General features: G+C 42.4%; 1 long non-coding RNA gene across 2 annotated transcripts in view; it reads left to right on the top strand.

Annotated features, from left to right (window-relative positions):
* Positions 1-2,238: 2,238 nt before the first annotated feature.
* The window catches only part of LOC111928801 (uncharacterized), a 38,928-nt gene continuing 18,418 nt past the window's right edge, over positions 2,239-22,748 (top strand). The window contains exon 1 of one of the 2 annotated variants that reach the window (XR_015287103.1): positions 2,239-2,586. This is a non-coding gene — a long non-coding RNA (uncharacterized LOC111928801). The remainder of the gene's footprint in view (positions 2,587-22,748) is intronic. The other variant, XR_002864316.2, reaches the window with a different exon arrangement.

Here is a 22,748-nt window from a genome sequence, read left to right as displayed (position 1 = left end):
GAAGGATGAGGGCCTTTGTCTCCGAAGTTCTTGGAAACTGAAAAATGCAACCAAATGAGCAGGACTGGGAGAGATAAAAAATTATAAGTGTGTGTGAAAGAGCAGTTTCCTGAGGCACCTTTGGCATTGCCCAGGCACAATGAATTGCTGTCCTTTCCAAGAGAGGCAGTGCGGGAGAGAGTGCAAACAGGGAGGGAGGAACAGAGATCTTGCAGAAGGGATTTATTACCCACTTTGGAGGTGGGTACACACACAGTTCTGAGAGGCTTTCATTATGTGCTTTTGTCATGATTTCTACACCTGCTTCAATCCATGTTGCCGAGCATCCCATCGTGCCTGGGTGTTTGTGTTGTCTTAAAGCCCTTTATGAACCATGTCTGTGCTATGCAGGTATTAAATTTTGAAGAGCCAAGAGATCTAACGAGAACTTTTCCTGTCTCTGGCATAGTGCAATTATTTATTGGAAGAGAAGCAGTCAGGTATGAAATGAATGAATTTCATAAGCAACTTCTTTTTAACATGTTCTTTCAGTTCTTTTTCCCTTGAGACTTCCCACCATCCTGTGCCTGCTTTCCCCACTTGATCCATTGTGAGAGGATTGATTTCCAAAGAAAAAAAATACCATTTTGAAAGACTTTTCTGAGATCATAACTGACTGGCAGGGAGACAATTTAATAGGGGGAGATGAAACTGGGACACTGGAGATAAGAAGTTAATAGGGGATTTAGTCATATACACAAAACAGCACTAGACAGGTGGATGTAAAACAGCTCTTTGATTTCCTGCAGAGCTTGCTGTAGTGAACAACACGTTCTCTGAACGTCAGCAAGGGTACCTGCCTCTGTGACCACCTCAAATGTAAGTGGCCACTGTCTTGTGGGTCATAGATAGCTGGAGAGAAATGATGCATGAATATTCATGCCTCTCAGCTGTAGAGAACCCCACCATGTTAAAGCCCAAAAGATCAGTGTCAGAGGAAGATAAAAGATATAAAACATGTAATTATTTCACAGCAGAATTCTAGAATTGTTACCTGGCTATTTTCTTTTTAAAGTACTGCTGGAAAGAAAATTTTAGATGAGGATTTTTTGAGGGCACCATCAGTTTTATTGCAAGGGTCTGCAAGCACAACATGAGTGTGCATACTTAAAGCACAGTGTTGCATGTTTTAAACAACAGCTTTAAGGAAGAAAATATCCACAGAATTAAAAAGTTAAATGGAGCACCTCTACATCCCTTATGTTTGCACAGAAAAGAAGTCAAGTGTTTCCCTAGTCTGCAGGGATTTATTATGGTTCCTTCTCCTGGATGGCTTGTAAATGACAGGAAGTATTCCAGGGTATTCCAGAACTCCCATGGTCCCAGGCAATTGCTCCAGGACTTCAACATCATTCAAACACAGCAGTGTACCCTTTGTCAGCTCGTTGCAAGCAACACAAAGAGGTGGGGGTGTTGGCTGTGGGGCTGAAGGGCCCATAATATGGGCTCTTAGGACACAAGGCACAAATCAAATCCAGGACTGCAGGATTAAAAAAAAAAAAAAAAAAAAAAAAATGTAGAGCAAGTGGGAAGGTAGACCTTCAAATCTGTAAATTCACAGAAATTACTGCCTGACAGTAGATGACTCCTTAATGTCCAAATTCACCCAGTTATTTAGGTGTCTAACTCCCATCAATTTAAAAATACTTGATGGCCTATCCTTTTATCTCTTTTTTTTGGGCTTGGTCTTTTTTTGTGTGTGAATTTCTCACCTGCTCAAGGGAGGAGTAATAGCTTTTCTTTTACTTTACAGGGTGATGTGAGGATAAATATCAAAAGCTGTCAGGCTTGGTTAGGGCACTGGAAAGGAGAGAGCAAAATCACTGCACATCAACAAGTATGTGAGCTATCAAGCTGGCTTTAGGGCAGAACTGTAAGGATCTAATCTGTGAAAGATGAGGAAAATTATTTGGATCAAGTTACTCCTCATCTGCTGTTCACAGCTCAACCCAAATACCAAAGTATGCACTCAAATGTGAGGTGGATGCTGTTAATTTAATCTATTTCTTATTTTTACCTCAGAGATTAATATTTCTCCTATGGTTTCTCCTCACAGAACTGACCTTACTGGCTCAGTGCCATAACATGCCAGCTTATAGGTACCATCAACATGTAAAACTCATGAAAATGTACATTGCAGCTGCTTTTCACCTCTGACAGCCAAACCAAGCACAAAATCAATGCAGACTTGCCCCATGTGTGTCACTGAAGTCTTTCTACACCTTCTACATAGTCATCACCAATCTAATTAGAAAAAAACTTCCAGTCTTCCTTTGCCTCCCTCATGGCCATGTAGAGAAGAAGCAGCAGCAGAAGCCTTCAGCTGTTACAAGCACTGCTTTGGCAGCTCCAGTTGTTTTCAATACCCATTGATTAGAGCTTCCCTTCTTGCTGAGGCCAGGAATGTTCCAGTTCCTTCACCCTGTGCCCAGGCCTGGGCTCTGAAACAGCTCTCAGAACCTGGCTGAGTCACTGCTCACCACAGTGAACGTGGTGGTGAACAGTGATTGTGGTGGAATTTTCCTACATTGCAATGTACTTTTGCAGGTATGTTCTTTCTCTTTTTCTCAGGAATTAGAGAATGGTGGGGGGTCTTTTGAGTACTTTAACAGGTACTGGGTGTTTCTGGTTTTTTTCCAAAGCATGAGACATTGGCTTCTGTTAAGGTTGTTTTACTGGCATCACTGGACCTTTGAATCAGGTATGACAAATTCCCCATGATGCAAAACCAAGTTGCAGTGGGATAGGGAATAAGATTATATTTACTACTCTAGGCTTTGCATCTCTTTCTCCACTAGTTTTATTTCATTGACCTCTGCACAGCTGCTCTTGATGCTTTCCCCTGTAGAAAGAGAATTACTCTCTCCCTTGAGCTCTGCAATGCCTAAGAGATTCAGAAGCTAACTGGAAATTTTCAATATCAATTACACCTTTACTGCTGAAATACAGCTGCCTGTGAATAGTCATGGGTTTTTTTACTGCTAATAGGAAAAGAATCTCTCACAGTTGTTAATTAACACTGCTCCAGATTTACCATTATTTCAACAGGATAGCCTCAGGATGGATTTAACCCCTTGCTCTTCTGGAAACAATTTAAATGACTTAGTCTTATTCAAGAGCATAGGATGAATTGGTGGCTGGGATGTTTCAAAGCATGGGACTGCTGGTGGAGGCTGCTGCCCTGATGCCATAATCCAGCAGGATTTTGGCGTGGCTTGACCCAAGATTTTGGTATGGCTCTTCCCTGAGGTCAGGCTCTGATTATTGCAGTCATGGGCAGCAATTACCAGGCTCACAGTAAGTTGCAAAGGTCTGTCATCAGAGAGTCCTGATTGCCCAGAGCAAGAATGAATTGCATTTCTTGACCCATTAGTGGTCTCTAATTTTATGCAAAGTATTGCTGCTTAATTCACTTATTGAGGTTAATATTGAAAAGCTTTGCTTACTTTGAATGCTCTTCCTCTTATCAGTTGCAATTAACAGTGGTACAGTAGGGAGAAATGAAAGATCAATGGAGCCTCTCTTATCTTTTAGTACCCACCTTGTGAGGTGAATTTCTATTCTCTCAGAAGGCCACAGTGTTGGGTTCATTCTGAAGATGGATGTTTTTGAGACTGCTTGGCAACTTTCCACCACTTGTATGTCGGACTTGATCACTAATTCCTGTCTCTGTCAAAGGTTAATAGAGGACTGTTATGTGTGTAATCCTGCCTCGCTGAGGAAAGGGGTCAAAAAGGTTTATAGGGATGAATCTCTATTGATTGCCAGGAGTATTTAAAATAATTGGACTCAAGCAATTAGATTAGCCACTTATGCTTATGAGATGGTTCTATATGGGGTAATGTACATACATTGATATAGATTGCAACTGATCCAGCTTCATTTGTCTTAACATGCTGAATTTTCACTCATTTCCTTATTTAAGCTGAGACTAATTAGAATAAGTCTTAGGTACCAGTACATAAAATTGACTAGAAATTCATAAAATAATATTTATCTCTAGAAAATTGATAGGGAGGTGAGCCTTCAAGTATAAATGAGAGAAAAACCTGGGTGCTACAAGCATTAATGGGGTCAGCCCATGACAAAAAGAATGCAGGTGTCTCTCAGAGATACCCACAGAACATGCATCATTCTCTTGTCCTTGTAACTATTTGCCAGGGGGTGAAAGAAAACCCAAAAAAACACAAGCAAGAACAAACCACAGGAATTATGAACCTAAGCCAGAGAAGCACCATGCAAAAATAGCTTTACCACTTGGAGGGCAGAGACCTGCACTCCTATCCACCAGAGGCATCCTTTAAAAACCTATCTCCCCCTTCCTGCAGTCTTTTAGGAATGCTACAAGTGCAGACAGGAAGTGGGAAGACCCAAAGCTTAGGGGTCTTGCTAGCCAGGGGCTGCTTTTACACTGTGGGAAGGAAACTCAAATATATGATTCCAAAATGTTGGTGTCAAAGACTGATAATTCAGACAACCCAAAATGTGTTATTTTTGAAACTTTGCCCTGTTTTCCTGATTCCAGGAGGACCAACTTGCTGTTTTTGTTTTAAGCATAAGGTATTCATGACTTCAGATTTCAATACAAAACTGTGCTGTTGCTGCTGGGAGACGTTCAGGGTTACAATGCTGAGGAAGCAAGCAAAACCCTCCTACTCTGGCTTCACAAACAACAGAGAACTTCATCTAAGGCTTCCAAGCAAGCAGTGGAGTTATTAACAAACCTGTTTCTTTTTTAATTGTCCTTAAGGATTTCAAGTTCCCCCTACTTTACAGGTTACAGAGGGAAGCATTTACATTTGTACACCTTGGGTAAGCTGTAGCCCCTGCCATGTAGTACAAAATGAGCACATGCCTATGCCATAATCCAAGACATCACAAACTAGAAAATCTTCTCAGTTAGTTAAACTAAGGAAAAGATCAGGCAAACTTTGAGGCATTTGGAAAAATGTTTTAACCCAAATCAAAAGTCCAGTGACTTTTGTCCTGTCTTGAAAAGTGGAAGAATGGCCCTACAGGGTGAGACAATAGGGCCACCTGACCCACTATCCCAATTTAAAAGGAAATGGGAGAAGATGATAAAGAACCAGACTTGAATACAGCGGTGTCTTCCCAGCTTGTACTCTTAACTCTTAAGACCAAAAGCCAAAGGATCTCCAGGTTAAATAGCCACAATTTGACATAATTTAATGGTAGTCAGTGATATAAAAAAAGCTGGGTTGTCATGGGTATATCAAGGATCTACTTTCATTACTGAATGAAGCTTACTTTAAAAAAAGAGAAAAGGTAGTAGGACAATCTCACAAACCTGGCTGAGAGCCAGGCTCCAAGTTCATTGCTCTCAAAATAAAGACACTGTGAAGCAAAGTGGACTTTTGAGTCAGGAAAGGGGAAGAACAAGCCTGCTGTTATATTTTTAAATTGGCATTATCATAATCAGTACCGCTAGTGTAATTTGGAGGTGAAGAGTTCACTTTTTCCTGCCATCCCAGCACTTTTTTCATAGTCCAGATCCGCAGAGTTAATTGTAGCATGCCATCCTTTCAAATGCATGGCTCATCAAAGGCAACTGTGGCAACCCCAGGCTGCCAACACCGGGTGGGATATTCTGAATCAGGTACTGAAAAGGTTAAGGCTGTTGACACTTTAACATTATTAATTTGGTTCTAAAAGCCTTTTAGGTCATTATGCTGGAAGGCAGAGGTGGAAAGTTTCTGTTATTTTAAGATTCAGAAAGTTATTTTCACAGGCAGAAACACTTTAAGTGAAAGTTTTCATGCTGCAATAACTGGGATATCTGTGAAAAGATCTCAGCAATGCCTAGAATTTCTACAAGCACAACCCCAATTATCATCAGCCCCATGCTTGTCCATAGAAACAATTGTAAAAGCTACAATGGAATAGGGAAAAATCATTTTAAAAATTTGATTCTCTCTCTTTTCTGTGGCTTGCAAAATGTTATACCAACATTTGCAAACTATCCTCTTCACATAGTAAAGTTTTAAGTGGTTCTTTTTACGGGTGAGTGAATAAATTAGAGAAACATGGAGGGATCTTCCCATCCTCTGGCAGATCCTCTTTATTCCTTTTCAGCCCACCGGGCCATGTGTTGCTGGGAAGAGCTGAAAATCTTCACTGGTAATTTTTCAGTGAAAGCAGTTTTCTTGCACAAGATCTCTAGTATTTTGTCTGGGAAACAATTGAGGCCATACCTGCAGGGGCAATTAGAAACTGATTTTCAAATCATCCACAAGCAGGAGCTTGCCAGCCCTCGTTAAGGTGGCTTTTTGCAGTTCTGGGTTTCAGGGTAGCTGGTTTGTGCCCATGCTCTGTCACCATCCTTGTGCTGTCTTTGGAGACAATGAGGGAGAGAGGCTGGAGAGTTAGAGGGCTCAGGTTCACCAAGTCAGCCACAGGCACCTTGCAGGGCCCTTTTCAGCCTGGGGCAGCCCTGGGGGAGAAGAGGAGCCACACACAAACTGGCTCCTGGAGGGCCCTCACGAAAGAGCCTGGGACGTGACCTGGAGCTGTGCTGAAGGGGACACCTGGCTGCGAGGCTGAAGCTTTGCTGTGAGGCTGTGGCTCCTCTCTGTGCATGCAGAGATGCCTCTGGCAAGCTCCTGTGGCTTGGGTTGGCAAGGCAGCGTGTGTTTTTTTGACTAAGAAAGACCCCTCTCCTCCTTTCACAGAGTGGCTCATCAGGGAAGCATAGGGCTGAAAGGCCATTGAAGTGAGTGAGGCTATGACACGTTTTCCTATGATTTGTGTTAAGAGACTAGTGATTTTGAATCATGCCGTGGTCACTTGTTTTATTACTTCAGGGCTGGTCAAAGGTATATTCTCCAGAAGCCAATTTTCCTAGGAAAAGCTACTTTTGCCCAAGGACAATCTCAGCTGAAGTTACTATGTCACACATTTGAGGGAATTTTAAGCAAATGAGTATGGAAAGCAGGGGAAGAGGGGGGCCATCATGAATTTTTAAGAAAAAAAAAATAAGCATCTCTCTTCTGTTTCTCTCTGAAAAAAATGTAGGCTTAAAATAGGAAAAAAAAAAATTGAAATTTATTCTGAAAGTCTATTTCACCAAAAGGCCTTGGTTTCTCTGAAACACCCACAAAGCTTTAATATGGGTGTGTGGTACCCCTCGTTCCTAGTGCTGATGCTGCCCACTGTGGGGCAGAACCTCTGCCTGCCCAGTGCTGCTCAAAAGCAGAATAAAAGGATAGTCTCTGCTGCAAGGAGTTTAAATGCTACACTCCTTTTCTTAATCTTTCTTGGTATTTTGAGTCCTGTGACAGATTTTGTGACACGGGTGCTGTCAGCTTGCTGTTGTTGAGAGGTCTCTGCAGCAGGCAGGCTTTCCTTCACAATGCTGTATTAATTGCTATTATGTTTTGCTTTCTGGTTGTGGCATGTCAGTAATCTGCTACTTACAAATGTCTGCTCCCTAGGGAGAAAATAAATCACATGTATTTTTTGGAACCAATCCTGCTTCAATACTTAGGAAATGCATTTGGTAATAATATTGGCTGTAATCCTCCTGAGAGAAATTAATTATAAACATGTAGCAAGGTAATCAGGAAGCTGCTCTTGCTGTGACATTGAGCAAGGAACACCAAAGCAAGCGGAAGGGTTGGATTGAATTAAAACCGAAGCGCGTAGTGTTCCCATGGGTCAGATGGGATACAACTCTGTGCTTAGGAGCCCCTGGTGCAGAGAAGGGAGAGCTGGTTTGAACAAAACAAGGAATTATGACATGATGTTGTTATAACATGAGTGCTGGTGTGCCAGTCCAAAGGCAGAGACTGCTTCTGGTAAGGTGGTGGATGCTGGTCTTGAGTCGGGATGTAGATGTGTGCCTGAGTGCCTGTGCCTGCTCATGAGGAAAAATTCCTGCGTGTAATGAGTAAGAGAAAACACCTCAAGAGTTAAAATAATAATCAGTAATGTGTTATTTCACTCTTGTGTACAGCTGCCTCCTTGACCTTGTCTTCCCATTCATCCCTGGAACCTCACAGATCTCCATCCATTCCTACCATCTTCTTTTTGCCTCTCTACGCAAGCGTTCCCCCCCCCCCCCAGGTAGTTAAAGGGCTGAGTTTTGTTTTGCTTCCTCTTTGGCCTTCTTCACTCAGCATTTCCCAGCACTGTAATACCAATTTATTCACCCATAAAACACAAATGAATGTGGTTTTGTTGAAGCAATTTCACATGAGGGCCAAGAGAAAAAAAAAAATCTGCTTTTATCCCCATTTCTTTATTTTGTTTGGGTTTTTTTATTAGCAGCAGGACCTGTTCAGGTGCCTGGAATATAAGAAGTCTGTCCATATATATTGGATTAATGGGCTAAGCATGAGGGAGGTGGTAAAAAGTACAGGAGAAATGCAGCTTATCCCATGACACATATTCACCCTACCCCCAGCCACCCGAGCACAAGGTATAGATCTCAGTGCTGAACAGCACCACTGTTTAACTTATCACAGAGACACTTTATAGCCTGACAAAGTGAGAGACACAAGAGTCATTTGAGAGTATAGAGGGGAAATCAAAGCAGCAGCTCTGTGCTAGAGTGGTTTGTTCACCCTGGAAAACCCCTGCTGCCCAGCGGGGCAAGGCTGGGGGGACGGCAGCTCCAGAAGGCTTTGGCTCTACCCCTACATAGCCATAAATACTTTCTGAGCTCACAAAACCTCTTTGAAATGGCTGTAATGCTCACCTTCAGGTAGTTACTGCAATTGACCTAAGTTGCTTTCTGCAACATATAAGGCCTCAGAAACTTCCAATTCTGTTTTTATTGGTGACCAGGTTGTTTTTATAGAGGCTGTCCAGCCATTCTTACCCTCAGTCTTTATACAGGTTTCTTTGTCTCCTTTTCCTCACCTCTAGGCAATTACATCTGTTATTTTAAAATAACTTTTTTGAGATCTAAAGTATGTAGGAGAGGAAAAAACAGTTCAAAGAGAAGCAAAGAATACCAAAATCAAGATACTGCCACTGTCTTTCAAGAAATGACATTTTTTTCTCTTTACTTCTGAGCGATTAAAACTGAAAGCACTGATGATGCAAAGACTTGCCTGCATTTAGCTTTCTTAAGTAGTCACATCAACATAACTTGGATTGTTTCCACTCAGTGTATTTGTGTTGCTTTTAAGTCGATCATTGTCCTTTAGAAAAATCACCCCATCTTGCATAGTTCATTCTTCCAGCTATCTGTTTAGGAGGTCCCATTTTTCCTCTGAAATATATTTTGAAATGAAAATTCAAGGCTGAAATCCTTCAAGAAAAGTAATTTGCTATGGTCGAATGGCCAGCTTCTAATAAAATGACTCCTTTCATGTCTGAGGTCACTAACTTGGTAACATATGCCATCCCTGATCTCCAGAAAGTGCCTAATGACCACGCTCCTCAGACGCTGGAAAAAAACCTCAAGGTCTGTGTTGAAGGCACAAGAGCATAAAATCTGACACTGGTGTTGCAAGGTGCTAGTCTTCACCTTTTAAATTAGTGGAGTCCATGGATTACCAGGTCTCCCTGAAGGTCTGACATTGTCTGCTCTTTTCTATTTAAAAAGGCTTGAATACAAATAAATCCTCTGCATGGCTGCAGCCTCCTTTGCTTTAGCTCCAAGTAATAGCAAAAGGCTGAAGGCCACCAGGCAGGCTGGGCTGGCAGGCAAACGGAGAGGCAACGCTGCCGGAAGGGAGAACCAGAACATGCCAGGATGCTGGTGGGTTCATTATTATTAGTTTTGTATCCCCATGAGCCTGCTTCTCATGCATACTCGATAAAGCCCGAGAAGGTCACTACAGCTTGTTTACCCTCCATATGGCACTTCTGCATGTCCCTGCTCCGTGTGTGTGTGCATGGGATTTTTATCCTTTAGCCCATGGCACTCATCCAGAGCCCCCTTTTTCCTTACCTGATTAATTCATGGGCAGGGGAATAAAAGGACAAGCTCTTTATTATTCATCACAGGTGAAAAGCTGTACTCTGAGCAAACCTGAGGGGAAGCTTTCCCGTGTTTTGTGTTTGTGTGTGTATGCATCATTATGGAAGCCAATTACACAGAAATGGGTCTCTGGATGGACTGTTTACACTTCAGTAGGTTTTGCCAGTTTAGGCACATGAGTTGAGTTAGGCTGGCAACCCCCTCAAGGAGAAGTAAGCTTATTCAGCAGGGAGTCACTAGCCAGTACAGATTAAAGAGGTTGCCTGGATGGAGTGTGTTAAGCTTGCAAAGGGTGTTTTGCAGGGATAATTGCCTCTGTGTTTGCTTTTGGCTGGAAAAAACTGGCTGTGCTCAAGTTTCCTATTTCTCTGTGCCATGCAAACCAAGCTGAGATAGCTTTACTAAAGTGTGAATGAGGCAGCTCTGAGCTGCGGTCTAGGGAGGACAAAAGCTGGGCACCTGGGACATGGCAGCTCACAGAGGTTACTGGTGTTGGTGCAAAGTGGGCAGAAAGAGCCATGCCCCTGCAGTGCCCTTGCTCCAGCCAAGGGTGTGGTGAAGCAACTATTGTCCCTGGGAGATGGATTTGTGTTGCCAGTGTGAGTGATGAGATAGCACAGCTCCTCCTCTGACAGCACTTGTGGGTTTGACAGGCTTAAGAGAAGGGGCCCCAGGCTTGGACTTCTCAGTCTTGCTCAGTCCCTGGCCATGGCTTGTGTCGTGGTTTTAAACCAATAACTAAAAAATTACTTATTACTGACAGCCCTTTACACACATTAAGTAATTTCTGTTACAAGAAAGAAATGTTTTGGTATTCCTAATATGAGGAAACTGAGATAGAGTGATGATTCACACCAGAAAAATGAGTCACTCTTCTGTCATTAAAAATTCCCTGCCTTTAGATGCAGCTGCATCAAAACACAAACTTAGTGGAAACCATTTCAGCATTTCCTTGTCCTGTCAGAGATGAACATCTTGAAGACCTCTCTATGCAAAGTCCTGCCATATATCAAGTGTCCCCTGGTCCTCATGATGCCAGCCTTGTTCTTTGCCTCCTTTTAGGTACTTGCACAGAGTAATGAAGACAAAAAGTCTTTTTTGCTGTCTTGGGAGATGTGATCCAGAGTTGATCAAGTGGCTGATGCCTACATGGGCTAGCTGGTAAATCTGTCTGTGTTAAAAATTAGGAACAGGCTTATGTACTTTAGCTTGGAGAAGAGCAGGTGAGAGCTTTCCTCTTTAAACAAGATGTAACCACATCTGCATCTCTTCTAAAAGTTTTGGCACATGGTTTCTGGGGAAACATGGTGCTTGGCACACTGCAGTGGGCATGCAAGAAATGTCACAGCAACCAATACACACTGCTGCCATGAATAACATTGAGAGGTACAGAGATGAGAGAAACCATTTTGTGATTACAGCTGCTTTTCTCTCCCCTTCATCAGGTGTGTAAGGCAGAAGACACTGGGTATGGACTCTTAATAAATTGCGATAGTTTTAATAAATTTAAACATGCTCAGTAGATTTCCCATAAGGGAATTACTCACAAGGAACAAAGATGATTAATGTGAGAATTTAGCTGGACAAAACAGATGGTGCAGCAAAGCGTTTCATGTGTTTCAAAACTGCTCTTATTTGGTGATAATGAAGAGACTGCAGTCTCCTTGTGTGTTAACTCTCCACTGATTCTGCAGCATCTTTTCCATCCCTGTTCCCTCCTTTACTCCCTCTCTCCAGGGAGAGTGCTGTCCCTAGTCCATTCTACCTACTGCATAATAACCAGCCAAATAAAACAAGGTGGTCTGTAGTTTTTAATGATCACAGTGACCCACAGTTGTGCAGAAATTGTGACTCACCTTGTTTTTGCTAGCCTGGTTTCAGCACTGGGTCAAAATCCCCATCGAGCTGCCTTTCTCTTAGGAGCACATTGGTAGAGGCATGTGCTGTCAGGGTTTTTTCCAGTTAATAGTCTCACACGTGTGACTTCCCTTCAGTCACCCTTGACTGGCGAGACATCACTGATGCAGAAGCAGGGGTGGGGACCAGCATCTCTGTGTCAGATCTGTGTAAGACAGTTGCGAGGGGAGGATGGGGACAGCAGCTGCTCTGTAAAATCAAGCTTCCCTGGATACCTGTGATGGTCTTTGTCCTTTATCCCCTGTATTAAACCCTCTGTTCCTGGTGTCAATACAAGTCTTGTTATCACTTTCCAGTGGATCTGTCTAAAAGCAGTGGCAATGATGGTCCCTCGGGCCAGCCCCCAAATACCCTGCCAGTTTCTGCAATTGATTCCCAGTTTGGCACCAAGTAGCTCTGCCCAGCCCTGGCATGGAGGTTGGCACTGCCCTGTGCACTGACAGGCCAAAGTAATCCCACCATTCCCTTCTCCTGCCGTGGGGAATCCTGATACTCCTCTCCCATAGCTGTCTACACTGCAGCAAAGCTGAAAGGAGAAGGCAGCACCAGCAGGAGCTCTCCTGCTTCCCAAAAAAGGGCACCATGAGAAGGGATGTGAGATGGGGATAAAGAGGCAACTCAAAGGGAGGAGTTCCTCCAGTGGATTTAGCTGGTCAAAATGACCTTTGGGTCTCCACATCATGGACCTAACACAATTTAGATGATACAAACAAGCATTTATTGATTTTTGTGTGTGTGGGGGTGCTCAGATGTGCTTGGCATGCCCTGGTCTCTGGGCAGGGAGTAAAGAATTTTGCCATTCAATGGGAATCAAGAGAGCAGCAAGAAGTGCCTTTGAAAAATCCTACCTTCAGTTTACTTTTTAACACTAACAGAGAAAAGATGTACTTCCTGTGTCAGCTAGAGTTTTGTAAAAGATGAGAGATGATATCAAGATCAAATCTTGGGATTTAAAAAGACTTGGAGTTGTTTTCTTTCTTCCCACACAATCACTGATTGCTTGTTGTCCACACTAGAGAGCAATGAATTAATTTTTTCCTCAAAGTTCATGCTTTATTACTGAACTAAATAAAAAACCAATTAAGTACCAGATGACTGTGACAAGCTAGGGTTTTTTTTCTGACCAATATTTGAACACTAGAAAAAATTGTTGGAGAAAAGAATTATTCAATTCCAAAGTGTCCTCGTTTTTAGTATTTAATTAAGTGATGTTCTAAATGATAGCACATCTTTACAGCAGAATAGGGCAAGGGAAAAAGCTTTCTTCCACTCACTGCCATGAATATCTCTGCTAATTAGAAAAACAGTACTTTTCTGCAGCAAGTATTATCTTGTTATGTAGAAACTCTTCCTTTTCTTGTGTCTGGTGAAGGGAGAAAGAAATGTTTGCATAAACAGGCAGGAGCACACACAGAATTTATTTTGATTCACAAAGTTTTGGTCCACCCTCAACCCAGGTGCTTTTTATTTGAGTATTTTATCATAGGTGCTGGGGTTTCCTAATGTGATGATGTCCGAACAGTGCTGCTGTGTGGGAGGTTTTTTGGGGCTGTTTTTAGTTTGTTTGCTTGCTTTCTTAAAGGTTTATTGGATGGCTGTAACACCGGGGGGAGATGGGGAAAGGGAACTCAGAGTCACTTGTGACGGATCACTGGTAACAGGATCACCTGTTAGACCTAAAATTGAACCTGGAGGCAATTCAGGCAGTTGCTGGAAAACCCAACAGAGGCTCATCTACCTGCTGTTTGGTTTAATCACTCGCGCAAAACTCTGCAACGTTGTCATGGAATTTTGTGTGACTTGATTACATTAATGAATAACTCTTGCCTGCAGCTGTTAGTCAGCAAGAGGACACTCAGCCTCATGTCACCCCCTTATGTGCTCTTGATGTCTTTTCCACAGATACTGCATGTTTCCTTTAATCAGCAAGACAATTTCCTCCAAATGTCACTTGGTCAAATGACATTCCTCATGGTGAGGAACCAGGGAGGGCTGAGGTTGCCTGTGCAGGCAGAGAGGCAAAGGAGCGTGGGGATGCTTTTCCCAGCTCTCCTCCTGTAGGGAGGGAAGACTGCACAGGACTCTGAGAGCCCTCAGCAGCTGCTGGAAAAGGAAGAAAGGAGAGTTTTGGCCAGGTTTGGGGGGCTGGTGGAGGTGACAGTGATGCTGCATTTCTTGTGACACACTGCACAAATGTGCCCATCTGAGCTTGCTGCAGAGGTTTTGCAGCCAGTCACATCTAGCCAGGTTCATCTTCTCTTGGGATTTCTGGCTAGAAGGGGGAAATGTAAACTTTTGCAGGCTATCCCCATCTCAGGACTGGATTTAAAATCACTGACAGAGGGAGGGAAAGACAATAGTCTTATTTCCTTGATTTTTGGGGAGGGCTGATTCTCTCAGATGTTCTCTTAGGCTGTGATTCCTATCTTTCTTCCTCAAAAAAGGTTTGTCAAGGTCATTGAGATTGTCAGACTGAAGTCTAAATGAATGGTAATAATAAAAGGGATTATGCAGACAATAATCATTCTTCACCCATAGTTTACAAAAACTTTCTGCTCCATGGTATAAGATTATTTTTGATTTATTTTTTTAAGTGCTAAGCAGATGCTCTGCTGTAATGAGAGGAAACAGAAGTGGAAAACACAGAGGCTCATACTTAAACAAATGAACAGATGCAAGGAGTGGAAAACAACAAGGTAAACAAATGAGTACTTTGAGTAAACAACCTAAAACAAATAGGAAAAAACCCACAAACAATCAGCCTGCACCAGTCTGGAGCTGGTATTAATCACCTCCCCAAACTTTTCACAGATTTATTTATTTTTTTTAAAAATGGAAGTTGAAAATTAACTTTTCTAGGAATTTTGCAGTATTCCTTTGTGTGGAAATCCCTGCCACTGCCCCAGTGCTGGTGCTCATCTCAGACTCCAGACAAGGCTCCTTTAATGCTCACTGCTGCCTTCTCACCCCCCTAAAGCAAACTGAGAGCTGGGAAGGCAGAAGAGATGCTCAAGATGTAACCCAGATTCTGTAGGAGAGTCAGAACAGGGACTCAGCATCTTTTGGGTGCTCTGGTGGCTCCTCCAAAACTGTGGCTTGGCTGCTGAGCTGCTGGACATGGAAACCCTCTGTAAACTCTTCCATGTTTCATCCTAGGAGACGCACACAATATACTTGTTATAGACCATAATAAATAGCTCCCATACCTGTATAGTTTTCCTGGTGTCTATCAGAATTAGGGACTTATGCACAGCTCTGTACAGATGCTGACATAGGTGTCAGTGCTTCTGCTGAGGTGGGCAGAGGAGCAGGAGACAGAAAGGCCACTTCAAACTGGACAGGAAAGTCTAGATTAAATCTGTCTCTTGCTAGACGTCAAAAGCCCTTCTCAGTCCAAAACATCAAGCTTGGGAGTTTCCTGTTTCCAGGGATTGACACTGGAAATTTGGATGTGACGGCCTTTCTCTCTACTCTCTACATCAGCTGATGAAAATTGCTTTTCCTGCGTCTCCAGCCTCTGCTTGGTCTTTCCTTTTGTCTCTGCTTTAAATGTGCATCTGCACAGAAAGGAGCCAGACCCAGGGCTTTTTTGGGTCTGCTTTTCTGCAGAGCTGCTCTCCTGGCTAACAGGCTCTGCTCTGTTCTCCTCTATTAAAGGGCTTTGCATAACACACAGACAGCTTTTAGGGAAAACAAGCCCCAAACACAGCTGCTGGTGCATCTGAAAAGGGGATCAGTGTTGAGCATCATGCTACCAACTCCACTGTTTTCTTCCTCACTGCTGAGGGGAGTTGCTGCTGCCTGGAGTCTTTCTGTGCTAAATTGGGGGCCAGCCCAGTCTGGACAGAGTGAGCCTGGCAGTGGTGTGACCTCGTCCTCTGCCTTGGTGGTAGCTGCAGTAATGGCAAGCAGAGACAAAGGGAAGGGTGAGCTCCAGTCCACGCCGTGGCAGGAGACCAGCTGTTACTAACTCAGGGATGCACAGCATTTTCTGCTAGAAAATCCTTCAGTAAAGAGCACACATGTTGTAAGTAGCTGATGAATTTCACTCCCTGACATGCCTGAGATAAGGAAAAGATGGGCAGCACCTAATTTCTGAAAAACATTTAGACATTTTTGCAAGTGCTTACATAATTTTAACCCAGTGTCTCATTACCTGCTTTTGAACAAGGTTATTATTCATTCTTTATAAGATCTCCTCCTCTCTCCCTGTCATCATTTATCCTTCTTAATTAACAAATGGCATCAATTAAAATGTCAAATACACTCTGCACAGAACATGCCAAAGCCACACTCGGTTGTATGTTGAAATGAGAACATCCCCCTGTGGCTCAGCAGAGACGAGGATAGAAAATCTTGTCTGAAATGCAATTGCTTGCAAGCCCTGCCTGTAAGGAAGGATGGCACTTGTCTTGCACTGAGGAGCAGACCTGACAGCCACAAAACCTCTTTTCTGAAAATCTGCTCGTTAATTTAGATGGTTGGCTACTTGGGGTGGGAAAAAGCTTATTGCTTGGCACTTATCTTAAATTATTTCAGCCAGCTGGCCCCAGGGCTGGTCAGTGCTGAATATCTGGGATCCTGGGAGAGTCATCAGGAGCTGAGGAGGAGAGAAGAGCATTACCAGAGTGTGATGCAAATCCCTGGTTTACATACTTATTTTGGGATAGGATGAATCACCCTCTCCTGTGGTGAGGCAGGTAGCTCAGAGGGAAATGAAGCCTGCCTGAGCCCTGAATCTCGCCTGAGCACAGCGTACCCCAGTGACTGTTGTGTCTAGATAGTTAATTTTCTGACAGCTGAAATTAGCTGAGCTGTTCCACAGTGTTTAGTGTGGCATGAGGGCAGGCTGACTCTTCATCAGGGGATTCATCAGAATGCTTAATCAAAATGTGTTACAGTAAAGGGCATTTAGAGGGCATGACCATAATTTTCTAGGAACAAATACTACTTATCCACTAGGGCCTAATGGTACAAACCCTTCGCTGTGAGCACTCTGCTTATTTCAGGTCCATTGTATGAGGCAAACTCTAATTTCTGCTCGCACAGATGGAGCAGAAATGCAATTTGTACAGCCCAGAGCAGGCAGGTAATGCTCTTCCCTCAAGCATTAGTTCATGATGGGACTCTAAGCAAGGTCCCTACTCCCACTTGCCTGTGCCCCTGCTCTCCCAGGCACTCTGCAGAAAAGCATCACCAGTTTGGCAGGGACCTGTTGGCTGCACATTAGGTATTTGAATCCTGGTTTTTACCTAGGAGCTGAGGTCAGGGGCTCAAACCCTGTTCTACTAGAGGCTATAAAAATGCACAGTAAAAAAGGAGTTTGGAGAGGATTTTGGAAATAGCAGTAATGTGCAAAACTGGTAAAACAATTGAAGCTTATTCAAATAGACACATACGTAACCCAATGCAGGCTTCCAGCTGCCAGTCACAGCAACACCTTCCTCTTTGGTAAGATTTTTGTGTTTTCTGTGCCTGCTGCTATTGTACTGTGGTGCCAGCACTAGAAATCCTGCAGGAAGACCCTCTGTCCCTGCTCCAAACCAGAGTAGGTCCCAAAGCAGAGTGCAGTTTCCCATGTCCTGGGCAGCACAGTAAGACCAGAAGGAAACATTTCCCTGTTAAAACACAAACTGGCAGATTAAATGGCTCTTGCTTCTCCCATCCAAAGGTCAGGCAGAACTGCAGGGCAGCATTTGGGCTTCAATACTGACTTATCAAAGGAAATCTAAAGCTCAGTAATTACAATTTTTAAAAACCCTAGGTGCAATTCCTGGGATGTGCATGCACCTCAAGGGACTCCTGTGGCAGTAAGCCAAGGTCAGAGAGGCGTTCTCAAGATGTTTTATCTCAATTCAAATTTGGTAATGGCAATGTGTGTGTCTAGTGGGCTGCTGCTCCTGCCTTTCTCTTTCAGACCTCCCCTTGCTCTGCATCTCTTGCTCAGTGAAGCTTGACTCAGGTGAGGCACAAATAATACAATTCAATTCACATATAGGACAAACAAGGCAGTGTTTGTGTTTGCTGGCAGAAAATAATTCTGATGGACAACTCCCACATCTGTTTATTTCTTAAGCTATGCACACACTCAACCCATTTCCAGTAGGTGAAAGCCTAGGATTTAGGAAATGTCCTTGGTTTGTTTGGTTAATTCATTCAATAAAAGCTTTGTTCAAGAAGGCATCTCCACTCAGCAAAATGCCAAAGTTTATACTTAAATTCAAGCAAAAGCAGAATTCCTGCTAAATAGAAAAGGATTTGTTAGGTGTGTAATGGTAGCTTTGTGCTTAAAGATTTAGCTAACTAGGGTGGTATTAAACAGATGTTTGTGTGACTCTCTTGAATGGAAATCTGAGAGGGTACTGCAATAGGAAAATATCCCAAATCTGGGTTGATAAGCTGTCTGGAGCACTGGGTGAGTGCAGCTGTCTGTCTGTGAATGGCTTCTGGTCTGTATCAGGGAGGGACTGATATGCTGCAGATGACAATTTGCCAGTTGGGGTGACTCAAAGCCTTTTTTTCTCAGGATGTGAAAAAACACATTGGAAAAAACAGCATGGGGTAAAAAAAAGCTTCAAAACTTTACACATGTAGTTGTGAGCTCTAAAGTGACTGCTGCCAGTAAGAAAAGAGGTTTTAGACCCTCAACATCTGCTCAGTCCTTGTTAGTAGTTATGTTAAAAATTATTAGGAAAAGTGAATAGAAAATGCCCCCAGGCTGCTGTTTAAATACATGGTGTTTTTATATCTTGAATGCTGCATGAAATTTGTTTGTCTAGCTCAAAAATGATCTAGCAGATCTGGGCAACCTCCAAACCAAGGCAAAAAGGATTATCAGTAGTATGGAACAGCTTTCTTAAAGGGGTGATTAAATGGTCCAAGGCTGCTTGGTGTGGGTGAAAAAAAAAAGGTGTCTGGGGTGAAGATGAATGGGAAAATTATAGGAGTTTGTTGGGGAGGGAGAAGTCGGTTGGTCTGACAGCTCAGGAGTCCAGAACATCAAATGAGATTATAGAGTAGCAGACATGGTACAAACTACAAGAAACCTTTGGATTTTTTCTGACAGGGGTAAATGATGTTGTCGAAATCATTGCCAAAATGGAATCAGATCTTGAATTGTCTTCCAAGCTGGGGAGCAAGAACTGAAGTTTTCAGAGGGGAGGATCCTCTAACAGACAAGGGCACAAAAAATGTCCTGAACCACTAAGAAAAGATCTTTTTCAGTTATAAATTAAGCCCTTGTTTTCACAGAAAAGGAGTATTGTGATCTTACCCAGGGATTTAGGAATCCCCCTATGAAAACTAGTTATCATTTTCCTAACCTACTCTTCTGGTTGGAAATCTGTTATTGACAGACATAAACCACCTTCTAAATTGCCAGTCTTAATTTATTCATGACTTAGGTGAATATATTTGCTCTTGTACAAGCCTTAACGCTCAGAATGAGAAGCTTTTCTTTCTCCCCTGGTGTTTATTGCCCTCATATATTTTGTAAAATTGCAGAAAAGCAGAGTTGCAGGGGAACATTCATGGTTAAGTAGTCCTTACCCTCACTTCAAAGCCAATCCAGTCATCCTGATAAAATTCCTGATTGATATTTGTGTAACCCATTTATGAAGACATTGAGCAGAGAAAACATCCACACTGTACTTGGCAGGTGCATGCTGGTGTTTTGCTTCTCCACCTTCGCATTCAGAAGCAGAAAATGTGCTGCCTCATTTTCAACTTCAAAGGGGAGAATTAAAAGAGAATGTGGAAGACTGAAAAAGCTTACTCTCTAGCCATCTAGGCAAACCAGACAGGAATAAATACATAAAAGGAACAGTCAAAAGGGTCAAATTCTTGGATTATAACATAAATGCTTGAAGTAGAAGCTCAGACTAACTGTGTTACCCATGAGAAAAAAAAAAAATAAAGAGATTACAGTCAGTGCAGTAAAAAAAAGGCACAAATGAAAGCTAGAAATGATGTTTCAACACTCATGTACACACACACAAAAAGACATGCCTAAATTCTGGAAATTGCTAAACCCTGAGAAGAAGAGCCATGGGGGGAAAAAGAGGGGGAGAAGGGGGTGGGTGTGGAGCTGAGCCTGCTAAATGCACTTTCCACCTCCTACATACATCAGAAAAAGGGATGTTGCTGTCAGTACTGTAGGGATAATAAATGATTGAGGCACAGTCAGGGGCACCCAGAGAGGATCAGACTATGTAATAAAAAGGCATTAAAAACATTCACTTTGAGCAAAGTAAGGGATCTTTCTCATATTGCTACATCTCTTTCTGGGGTGCTTTTCTGACAATCTAACTCTAATTAAATTACTGATAGAAAAGGTTTCCAAGTAAATTAGCAGAAAGAATAGTAACCAACTGCAAAAGCTAACTAATATTCACACAAGAGGTGTCAAGGAATCTAAGTATGAAAGTGTTGACCTACCAGCTCTGTTCTTTTCATGAACTCTTTAAATAGCTCTTGGTACCACGGGGATGGAAAGTGGTAAATATAACAAATATTTTTGAAGTAAAGTCTTGGAGCATCTGGTGTAAACTGTAATTAAGAATGGAATGAGTAGGCATTTGGATAAATTGATCCAGTAAGGAAAAAAAAAAAACAAACTATGAAGTTTTTATAAAAAGAAAACATTACCATACAAATCTATTGAAACTGTCTGCAATGTGTGTATTAATAACAAGAATCCAATCAATACAAAGCACCAGATTTTTAAAATCTTTTGACAGAGATTCTCTGACTAGTCTTTTAAAGGTATCAGGGAATGAGAGAAAAGGTTAGGTAATTTTTATATCTTGTTCCTACGCATTAATTGTTTGTAATTCGTTTATTCCAAATACATTTCTTTTTCTCTCTCAAAAAATAAGTAATGAAGTGAAGAGGTAATGACAGTCTATACAATGCTCTTAGGACCTGGTGTGTTCTGTGTAGTCACAGGTGATTGCAAAAGGAGCGATTAGGAAGCAATAAAATTTCCTGGTATTTTCATGCTAGCCCAGAAACACAGATCTAAACTTGCCATTGAAATGTTGAAGACATTAAGTAACTGGCTGATAAAACAGCAGACAGAATTTGGTGTCAATAAATGTAATATAATACAATGGAGAATGGTGTTAAGTATGTGTACATAATAAGGGGCTTAGGTGAAATATTTTCCAGGAAAAAGAGGTTGAAATTATGGTAAGTTCAATGGAAACAACAGCCAAAACTTTTTTTTCACCTCCTCTCTCCCACTGAAAGAAATGTTATAATATCTTTCTAAGAAGGCTGTAGATCCTGCTAGGTCTCAACCTCCTTCCTCCAATATCCTCCCTGCTGTAAGAGTGCAGACCCATGGTATTGTTGTGCCTTTATGTCTAGGACAACTTTTTTCCTAATTCAAAATGCTGAGCTCTTCAATTTAGTTGACTACCACATATTTTTTTCCTAGTTTATCAAAATTTACCAGTCCAGATTTGGAAACAGAAAACTGTAGATGTCAAAGTGAAACACTCCATCTGGTCAGTGGAAGTAATTAACTGCAGGGAGAGATTGCCCAAAGGTGACAGCAAACCATCCTTCACATCAACTTTTTTGACTGAGATCAAACTCCTCTGCTCTGAGGTCAGTATAGGTTCAGAGCAGGACTTTGGGCTTGACTCTGGCTGAACTCCTGGGCCCCACACTCCCCACCTCAGCTCTCCCCGTGGCTCTTTCCTCACCATCATCTCTACTGTACGTGCACTTCTCCCCAACAAAACGCTGCTCGAACCGTATTGCATTTACTAATGAGGATAGCAGTTACTAATTAAGTTTAAATTCCAATGTACCAATCAAATTTTATTTCCTAATTGTGCTACATTATCACTAATTAGAATAGCAGTTTTTACTTAATGGATTATATTTAAATTAAGATGTCTCCATCCAATGTTTTTTCCTACTTACATTTTACCTAATTGGTACTGCAATTATTTAGTTATGTTGAAATTGAAAATATATCAGGCTGGTAGGGAATCATGTGATAGTTTGCTTACGTCTGTATGATACTAGTAGGAATGATTAAGATATAGTCCAGTTAATTAGCTCTGGAATCAAAATAATTTCCTAAGTAAGTGAATGTATGCTTGTCCCTTGCCACAGCATTAAGGAGGAGCTTATTATGGGCTCAGTAAAAATCTAACATGGGTACTAATCAGCTCAGATTCTATCTGCAAATGTCTGGGCTCAGCTTCAGGAGGGTATTTCAACATATATGTATATTTAGGCATGTCCTTACTCGTTGTCCCACATTTCTGAATCAAAATCTTTTGATCCCTACTTATCAACACTTTACTCATTCTGAGGTCCTGTGATTTAAGGGTGGAAGGGGCCACTGGAAGACATCTGGTCCAACCTCCCTGCTCAAGCAGGTTTCGCTAGAGCACTGTGCTCTGGATTATGTCCAGATTGTTCTTGAATATCACCCTTGAGGGAGACCCCAAACCTCTCTGGGCAGCCTGCCCCAGTGCTTTGTAACCCACTTTTGTTCAGGTGAAACTTCCTGTGCATCAGTTTCTGCTCACTACCTCTTGTCTTACTGCTTGGCACCACTGAGAAGAGTCTGCTAAACTGGCTCAGCTGCATCAGTCTTTTCTTCTAAGAGAGGTTTTCCAGTCCCTTCATTATCCTTGTCACTGTCCACTGGACTTGCTCCAGGAGTTCCATGTTTCCCTTGTCCTGAGGAGCCCAGGACTGGACAAACACTCCAGGTGAGATCTCACCAGGGATGAACAGAGAGGCAGGATCACCCTCCTCAGCCTGCTGCCAGTGCTCTTCCTAGTGCACCCCAGGAAACCATGGGCCTGCTTGGCCACCA

Source organism: Cyanistes caeruleus, chromosome 5, assembly GCF_971803275.1.
Source record: "Cyanistes caeruleus chromosome 5, bCyaCae1.hap1.1, whole genome shotgun sequence".
Classification (NCBI taxonomy): Eukaryota; Metazoa; Chordata; class Aves; order Passeriformes; family Paridae; genus Cyanistes; species Cyanistes caeruleus.
The sequence above is the reverse complement of the archived record's forward strand: the minus strand, read 5'-3'. Positions and strand labels throughout refer to the sequence as shown.